Source organism: Arvicanthis niloticus, chromosome 8 (genome assembly GCF_011762505.2).
Source record: "Arvicanthis niloticus isolate mArvNil1 chromosome 8, mArvNil1.pat.X, whole genome shotgun sequence".
Taxonomy (NCBI): domain Eukaryota; kingdom Metazoa; phylum Chordata; class Mammalia; order Rodentia; family Muridae; genus Arvicanthis; species Arvicanthis niloticus.
Window position 1 is genome coordinate 71,828,772 of NC_047665.1, and position 10,026 is coordinate 71,838,797.

Genomic DNA, 10,026 nt, shown 5'->3' on the forward strand with positions numbered 1-10,026 from the left:
TCCATTTTCATTCCTTGAGATTCCACATCTAAAGCTTAATTCTCCCAGAGCTGCCATAGTCAAGACTATCCCAGTTTCTAGATACTCTGCCTCAGCATGATCCAATAGTAGTTATTCCTTATATATTATGGGTGGAAAGCTCAAGATCAAGTCAACTCCATAGCTAGTGTCTGATGATGGCCTGCTTCCTAGTTCATCCATCTTCTCCTTCTAACATCATGTGGTGGAAGAGGTAAGTGAGCCCTTTGGTGCCTCATTTTTTTAAAAACTGAAAATATTTTTTTGACCTCACACCACGTATCCTGACTACAGTTTCCTCTCCTTCTACTTTTCCCAGTTCCTCCCAATGCCCCTCGCCTCCAGATCTACCTCCTTTCTGTCTCTGACTAGAAAACAAATAGGTTTCTAAGGGATAAAAAAAATAAAATAGAATATAATAGGATAAAACAAAAACTAATACATCAGAATAGGACAACCCTCCCAACAACAAGAACAAAAACCAAACAAACCAACAAAAAAACAAAACAAAAAACAAAAAACAGAAGGAAAAGAGACCAAGAAAAGGCAGAAAAACCATACAGATGCAGAGACCCACTGCTTTGCACACTCAGGAGTCTTATAAAAACACTTAAACAGGAAGACTTAATATATATGCAAATAGACTGTAGGTAAAAGAGAATAAAATAAAATAAAATAAAATAAAATAAAATAGAAAAAAAAGAGCCCGACATGGCATTAAGAAACAAAAATCCTCCAAAGATGCTGTTCAGTTCATTTCTGATTGGCCATCTACTGCTGGGCATGCAACCTACCATTAATAAATAGTTTGTTTCCCTAATGAGACTCCCTTGGAGAAAACTAAATTTTCACTTGCATGTGATTATCAATTGGAGATAACTTTGGGTTAAGGATGGAGACAATTGTTCAGTTCTCCTTTCAGTTTTAGATCTGCTGCAGACCCGTTCAGGCCCTGTGGACACTGCCACAGTTTCTGACAGTTGATATGTTGATCAATGTTGTTTATTTAGAAGGCATTGTTACCTTGGTGTCTTCACATCCTCTGGTTCTTACCCTCTTTCTATGTCGTCTTCTGCAGTGTTTCCTGAACCCCGAGGGGAGGAATTTGATGGAGACATTCATTTATGACTGAGTGTTCCAAGGTCTCTCTAAATCTCTGCACATCACCTGGCTGTGGGGCTCTGTATCTGTTCCCGTTTGCTGCAGGAGGAAGTTTCTCTGATGATGGCTGAGCAAGGCACTCAACTATGAGTGAGTACAAGGCACTCAACTATGGGTATAACAGAAAGTCCTTAGGAGTCATTTTATTGCTATGTTCCTTCAGTAGAACAGTAGTACTTGGTTTAATCCTAGGTCCGTGGGTTCTCTTGTCTCAAGTTTTTGGTCACCTAATCAGTACTGGATATGGCTTCCATCTTGTGGAGTGGGGCTTAAGCCAAGTCAGATGTTGGTTGGTTACTCCTACAGGAATAACAGGCATGTAGGGGTGAAGGATCTGTGTAGGCACCAGCTTGACTACTCCACGATCAGTGAACTGTGTAGGTGTTGTCTTCAGCAATTGGGCCTCGCTGTCAGTTTGTAGAAAACTATCTTTAGTCTAAGCAACAGCCTGTTGTTTTGGGGTTCCCATGGGACCCCTTTGACCAACAACTCAAGTAGATGTAACCCTTTATTTGGTGACATGAGATGTTCAGTTGGGGCTGTCCCCATTATTTGAGAATTTCACTTAGATCACCTGGATATATATATATATATATATATGTGTGTGTGTGTGTGTGTGTGTGTGTGTGTATGTATATATGTGTGTATATGTGTATAAGTGTACATATATATGTGTGTATGTGTGTGTGAAGCTTCTATTGCATTACGCATCTCATCAAATAGCCCTCAATTTTAGCTGTCTCTTCCCATATTCCCTCCCTCCTCAATCCTTTCATTCCCATCCCCGCAGCATCCATTCATAGCTATGTATCTTATTATCCTTTTCTAGGAAGGCCTGTCTCCCTTAGTCTATTATTTAATACTTAGCCTCTGTGGTTCTATGGGTTATATCTTGGTTAACAACTAACATCCACATATAAGTGAATACATACCATATTTGTCTCTGTGGTTCTTCATTTATGACCTATCACTACCCCAAAGATTTTCTAACACCTCATATAATCACATGAATTCTACATGCAGATTTTGTACTATCCCACACATTCAAAGTGGTCTGGTAAGTGGGGTCCTGCTTACTTGTTGGTATCCTAGGAGGCAGCCAGGTCTCAGAGAGGAATATATAGGCTGGTAAGATCTTTGCAAAGTTGTCAGTTAAAAATCACAGGGTGCTTAATTGGATTTGAATTGGAATCATCTACACAAGCAATGGTTTTTTGTTTGTTTTTTCACTAAACTTCAAAATCTAAAATTGGAGGCACATTAGAGTTTAGCTTTGTATGGGGCTGAGATTCCTGTGGAGTGAGCTTGACCTGATCCTCACCAAAAAACCTGGGTCTGAGCCTGCACTGGGGCCAGTGTTTGCTCCGTGGTGAATAGTGTGGACAGATCCTGAAGACTGTGTCTCCAAGCCTGATTGCTCAATGAGGCTCCAGCAACTGAGATCAAGTAGGTGCCTTCGATAATGGTTGAGACTTAATCCCTTATTTGATTGAGATCAAATACTAAATACTAAAGTACATTTAATTTGGCTCCTAGGATATTTAAAAGCCACATTCTTTGTTAAGGTTCTTATTCATGATAATTCAAAACTAAAACCCAAGGTAGATGTGGTGGCCACACCTATAATCCAGCATTTGGGTGTGTCACATTTGAGTCTATCTTGGGCTATGTAGTGAGGCCCTGACTAAGAAAACAAATTAAGTGTGTCTTCTCTGACTGAGCCCAGACCCGAGAGTCCTCTGCTGTGTATGTGTTGGGGGCCTCATATCAGCTAGTATATACTGCTTGGTTGGTGGCTCAGTGTCCGAAAGATCTCAGGGGTCCAGATTAGTTGAGACTGCTGGTCCTCCCATGGAGTCATCCTCCTTCTCAGCTTCTTTTAGCACTTTCCCAATTCAACCATAGGGGTCTCCGGCTTCTGTTCATTGGTTGGATGTATCCACTGACATCTGCATCTAACTCAGCTGCTTGTCAGGCCTCTCAGTGAGAGAAGATGCACCTAACCCTTGAGAGACTTGAGGCTTCAAGGAGTGTGGAGGTCTGGTGGGGTGGGGAAGTCCTCTTGGAGTGAGGGGGAGTGGGATGGGGAGTGGTCTGAGGGCGCATTGGGAGGGTGATGGTGACTGGACTGTGAAAAAAATTTTTAATAATAATAATAATAATAATAATAATAATAATAATAGATTAAAAAAATTTAGAAGTTTGATTTTTGGGTGGCTAGGAGCACAACTCTCCTTTCTAAGTAGTCCAATCTTAAAGAAAGTTTTGTTTTGACAGCAGGAAGCAAACTCAGGATACAGGATGGTGACAAGGTACAAGCTGCATCTGAGAACGTCCTTCCGTGAATCGCTGCTGCCCTGAAAGGCCTCTGCTCTTCAGTGTTCGGCATAAGCAATACAAAGCTTAGACACACAGGGTATGATCTTGTCTGGCTTACCCTAACAGTTCGCATTCTGCACTCTGACATGTCACCTCAAAAGCTGTGACAGCAATGAGAAGAACCTGTCAGTCTGGATGATAAGATGTGTGGCCACAACTAATCACCTGTAAATTCAACCTACCTGAATAGCGCAACACCTAAACAGTGCATATGAAAACAGGCCCCAAGTCACATTCAGAGTCTGTTACTTAAGAGCTTCCAGTCCAGCGTGTATGCAGCTGTCCAGAGCCTGCTAAGTCTAGCTGGACCACAGGTTGGCAGTAGCACATGGTGTGCAATTGCTCAATCATTTTCTTAGCTATTTCCTCTGAGATTTGCCTTTAATGCCCGATTACTCTTATAGCAAGAAAATGCCCCACCAAAGCAAATCAAACTAGACAGAAAGCTGCAGGCTGTCAGGAGGAAGGTCAGGAGGAAGACGTTGGACCACCTCCTTGGGGCTGCCTTCTTCTAGTTCCTTGGTTTTCCTTTGTGTTTTATGGAGGTTGTTTCCCTTTGTTCCAGGGAAGAAAGAGTGTAAGAAGTCCTTTACTGAGGAGGAAATGGATCCATGACCCACAGTTTTATTTCAGTTGCTCAGATGAAGAGTTTAAAGAATGGAAAAAATTCTGAAAGAGGTGTTCAGTAGGTGTGATACTTAGTAGGTGTACTATATACAGGTATACATTGTCAGTATATACTGTATATATACATATATACATATATATACATATATATATTGTCAGTATATACATTATACATCAGTGGATGTAATACACACAGGCTGGTATGTCCATCTTTATTCATCATTTTATTTATTTCTATTTTAAGATATGTCTTCTTCACTTTTTCCCCATTAATTAATTAATTCTCTTTCCATCAGATCGCAGTCCCCCCTTTAATACCAAACTTCTCCTTTATAGTGCTGTGGCCCAGTGATCTGCCCGATGATAGTTCCAGACCCACCTTTACACACAAAGGGAGTAGATTTGAAGACTAGAAGGCCCACCTTTCTCCCTAGACACTGTAATACAAGACCAACAGACTGGACATAAAACAGCTTTATCATAATTTGAGGAGAATTCCACAATGACTTTTTAGTAAATCAGTGATTCAGAAATCACCAGGGAATGTCATTGAGGATTTCCTGGCTCTAAGAAAATATACATTTAAATATATATATATATATATATATATATATATATATATATATATATATTTGCAGCACACAATAGCCTCTTCTTTATTATTATCACACACACATATACATACATATATATTCACAAATATGGAAATACAAGCATATTTGTTGCTTATGTGTGTATGCGGTTAGAGGAGTGAGCACTGTGTACTTGATCACCAGCCAGGGGACTTAATCCTAGGAGGGGTGGCTCCTTCTTTCTCTCCCAGCAGCCACTAACTGCCTGTAGTTTGTCTAGAGCTGGGACCCTGTGAGACGTCCCTTCACCTAGCATGTCTATCAATATTTCTATTGCTCTAATCTTTGCTTTCTTCTCTCTCCCAAGAATTACTCTCTCTATGACATTCAGCTTGATTTTAGAGACAAACTTATTGGCAATCACAGAACTGCTAGAGTTCCATCTCCCTATGTTGAAGGGATTGTCTGCTTCCCACCTTTAAGTTTTACTCTGTATTTAACAATCAGGGTGGAAGAAGCTTCGTCTCAGGCAACGATCTGGAATGATATTATTCTCATGGCTGGCTTTCTAACCGGAGTACCTGACTGTGTTTCCTTCTTTCCTAGGACGACTGCTGGTGTGCACAGTTTCTTTCTTCTTATTTTGAAGCACTGGGGATCAAACCTGGGGCCTGGCCTGCACACTGCGGTACACCTCCAGTCCCACAGTTCCTGGGTATTTTAAAGAGGAGCCCTGCTGGGAGGGTCTCTTGATGTCAGAAAGAGGTCTGACCAGACAACTTTCACTTCCAAAGGAGTACTGAAATTCTCATCTCTGGGAACATTCAAAGGAGTGACAGTGGGAAGTGAGTCTTTCTGAGTTTACATTTTAAGTCCTTGTTAGCAGAAGACAGACGAGTGCCTGTGCCCTAAAGGGAGAGAATACAGGCAGAAACTTCTTTCCTACTTCTTTTCCCTTGAGGGAATCAATAAAGCGTTAATGTCAAATATGTAAATCCTTGCTATTTTTATTCAGTTTTCAGATACTGTAACATCTTAGTTTATATTGCTATGTACATTAGATTAAATCTGTGATCTTATCTCATTTCCATATTACTGTTTATTTGTGCTAAAAAAAATACCACAGGAACGTTTCTTCTGGGACCATGCTGCTCTGTCATTGATCAGAACTGGCTTTCTGGAGAATTCTGCAGGGCCTCTGTGATCTTGCTGTGTGCCCCATGTGGGGAGCTTAGCTGTCCTCAGTGGGGACACAGCTTCTCATTTCCTCGGCCTTCTGTTCACCGCCTGAGCATCAGATAGAGGACTGTGTTGCTCCATTGGGAAAGTGGGTCAGCCAGACGGTCCTGGAGGAGACACGTGGAGGCCCAGAAATAGTGCTCTGGAGATAGACTACCCAAGTTTAGACACAGGCGAGAAAGGGAAGGAGTTTAGCCCAAGAAAGCAAATTTAAGCTATGGCTTGAAGTGGACCAGTGTTGGGGACTCAGCAAAGTCTTAGGCATATTGACGATGATTGACAGCTATTGTTAATGAAAAGATCTAGTTTAACAAGGGCACAGAAGCAAAACCTTTCACGATCTCAACACCTCCCTAGAGCCTTGGCAGAGTATAACACCTTCCACAGGTGTATTGCTGGGCTGCAAGGCCATGCAAGAGGTGAAGACTTGTCACACAGCACATGCAAATTATTTGTCACAGGTCAAAACCATTGGTGAGGAAAACCCCCAAACTGCCAGAAATTTTTTCCCTTCTAAGTTCATGATCTGAATTATTTGTTTTAAATGAATACTTGTAAGCCCACCACTGGCACTAAAACTTAGGCATGTCTGATATTTTCATCCAGCCATTGTCATCTCTGTGCCAGCATCAAACCTCATCTTACCCAAAAGGTTTAGCATCTCCCTGGATCCCAAATGCATAATTCCCAATCTTCTGTTCTGCTTCATGCATTACAGTTTAAGTGTTCCTTCGTGATATGCGGTATGTTGCTTCTAGATTTTATTACTAGAGCTGGCGCAGTTGATACTCTTGCACTTCTCAAAGGAATGTATAAGTTTCTTTTGTATATACGACAAAATAGAAGTGACTGGCAATAGAGAAGGCGGATGCTTGATGCTGTGAGATAATGCTAAACTAGTTTCCAAAATAACCACACTAATGCTGTGTCCTACTGGCAATACTAAGTAGACACTGGGCATAGGCATCTTTTCCATCCTTCCTACAGCTAGTGCTGACAATGTGGCAATATTCAGCTCTCAGATTCCTACCAATCACATAGATTTAACTTGAACCTCACTGTGTTTTTAAGTTGTGTTTCTACTTAGTAACAAAGATGAACATTCTGTCACTTGCTTATTGCTTACTGGTCACACATTAAAGTTTGTGTGACCAGTTTGTTAAAAGTTTGTTAAAGTTAAAGTGTGTTAGTTTGTTCTTAAAGTTTGTTAGTGTGTTCTATTCTTTTCCAATAGATATGTAAGATATGTATTAATAGTTATTTTTAAAATATATGAAAAATCTTTCAATTAGGAATCTATTTCTAGATAGAATTGCAGAAATTATTTCCTATATTAATATCTCTGTATTAAGGCAACCTTATTTGTCTCTAATATACATTGGGCATTAATGGGCAACATTCATTACCAGAAAATTACAGTCCTGATTTTCAATTCTTAACAATACTGCCTTCTGTGAACCATCATAGTGCCTCCAGAAAAATACCCATCATGCCTTGCTGAGCCCTAATTGGCCCTGTTCCTTCTGTAGTAGCCCCTCAGAATTTTTATCAGTCCTATTTAAATCCTCCAGTGCCTTCCCAAAAGTCAAGCACTAGATCTTTGCCATCTCTTTTACTCTCTCATTATCTGGTCTACATCCACACTGTCACTTTGCTGTTCCTAGACAGTCTAAGCCTCATCCTTTCAATGGCCTGGATAGTCAATGTCTTCTTCCATAAACTTTATCTTTCTGGGGCTTACTTATGTATCCCTCTTTCACATCTGGGTCATCTGGTAGTTCTTGTTTAACATCCTGAGCTATGGCTGTTTTCTAGATAGATAAATTGTGCCTCCTTATGTTCCCTTCTGATATATGAAGGCCCCCTATTCTCCACCCCTTCACTGGCATTTGTTAGCATCTGCCTGTTTATTGTAGCTCTTCCTGCAAGTACGAAGTGAAATCTCACTGTGGTTTTTACTTTATCTCCCTGGTGGCTAATGAGGCAGAATATTTTTTCATGTACAGAGTCATTCACTCACATATCGCATGTGTAAAAGTGTTTAAGAGTTGATAATGTTGAAATGTTTTAAGAGGGAGGAGCATGTGTTTACAGATATTTTCTCAGTAGATGGAATTAGCTACCAACAATGCAAACAGGTCAGCTTTGTTAGAATAACTGGTTAGATTTGGAGACTCTTAGGAGGTAATGGAGAAGTGGTAGGCTGAAAAATTCTTATAAAAAGGATTATTAGCCAAGGGAGACTGGATTGGGAGATATTGTTTTGGTGTTTTAGAATGTTTTCTGCGGCTATAACTGAATAGTGAAGATGAGAAAATCTATCAAAAATAAATGTTTCTCCAATGAATAGTTGTAAAAACTGGGAATTCAAGACTGGTTCAGCTTGCTGGTAGGAATCTATAGTCCTAAGGGGCTTCAGGAAACTACATTTAGACATAGAATGAGGATGTTAGCCTGAGTGTCTTCTCATTTTCCTATACAGACATCAATCATGTTAGAAGACTTCCACCCCATGACCCCATCTGATCCTAATGACGTTCTGCAAACACCACTGAATGTAAGACCACGAGGTACTTGTCTTTCCATGCTCCCAACATTGAATGTGAGAACATGAGGTACTTGTTTTTCCATGCTCCCAACATTGAATGTGAGACCACAAGGTACTTGTCTTTCCGTGCTCCCAACACTGAATATGAGAACATGAGGTACTTGTCTTTCCGTGCTCCCAACATTGAATGTGAGAACACGAGGTACTTGTCTTTCCGTGCTCCCAACATTGAAAATGAGAACATGAGGTACTTGTCTTTCCGTGCTCCCAACATTGAATGTGAGACCACAAGGTACTTGTCTTTCCGTGCTCCCAACATTGAATGTGAGACCACGAGGTACTTGTCTTTCCGTGCTCCCAACATTGAATGTGAGACCACGAGGTACTTGTCTTTCCGTGCTCCCAACATTGAATGTGAGACCACGAGGTACTTGTCTTTCTGTGCTCCCAACATTGAATGTGAGAACACGAGGTACTTGTCTTTCCGTGCTCCTAACACTGAATGTGAGACCATGTGGTACTTGTCTTTCCATGCTCCCAACAGAAAGTTGTCCAGACTTATTCATGCTGCCTCTTAAATGTCTACTCTTCATGGATGAAAGATTGTATTTGTTATTGTATGAACAGGACACATGTGTATCATAGAGGCTACTCTTAACCATTGTTATTAAATATGAAATATTCTCTCACAGGCTCACATACAGCCTTTGTTGCTAGATGATGGATTTGGGGGAAGTGATTAGATCCTAGTGTTTTGCTCGAATCAATAGATTAAACCTAAGATGAAATCATAAATTGTGGGTGTTATTGTTGGAACATGGTAAAAAGTTGGGAGTGGGACCTAGTTGGAGGATATTAGGCACCTGGGGTCATGAAGGATGTAACTTGTCTCCTTTCTTTTGGTATCTACCTCTGCTTGAGGTCAGTAATGTCTCCCACATGTTTCCAGCACTGTGGTGATACTTACAGGCCCAGGGACATGGAGTCCAACTGAAACCCCTCAAGCAGTGGGTCGAGAGGAATCTTGTTTTAAAAGCATTCTTTCTATCATATACTTTTTACTAACACATCAACTTTCCTGTGTTTAAGATAGAAAACCAAGGCACACCTTACCATGATGTAATCAATCATGCCCATGTTTAAGGTGATACACTGATGGAGGCAACACTGAGCTCTGATTCCAGATACATTTGGAAGAGCTGCCTCTCTCACTCAGTAGCTGAAGCAGAGAAAATTGAATGTACACTTCTTCCATCTCTCACTGTTCACAAACTCCTCCCATCATCTACAAGCTCCCCCCACCTTTTTACAAATTTATTACTTGTTTTGTAAATGTTTAATGTTTTTCGAGCCTTCTTATTCCCTGATGAGAAAAGGAGTCAGTCATTGGTTTGGGTATTTTTATCTGTCTATCTATCTATCTATCTATCTATCTATCTATCTATCTATCTATCTATCTTTTTCCTGTACTTTTTAGTATCA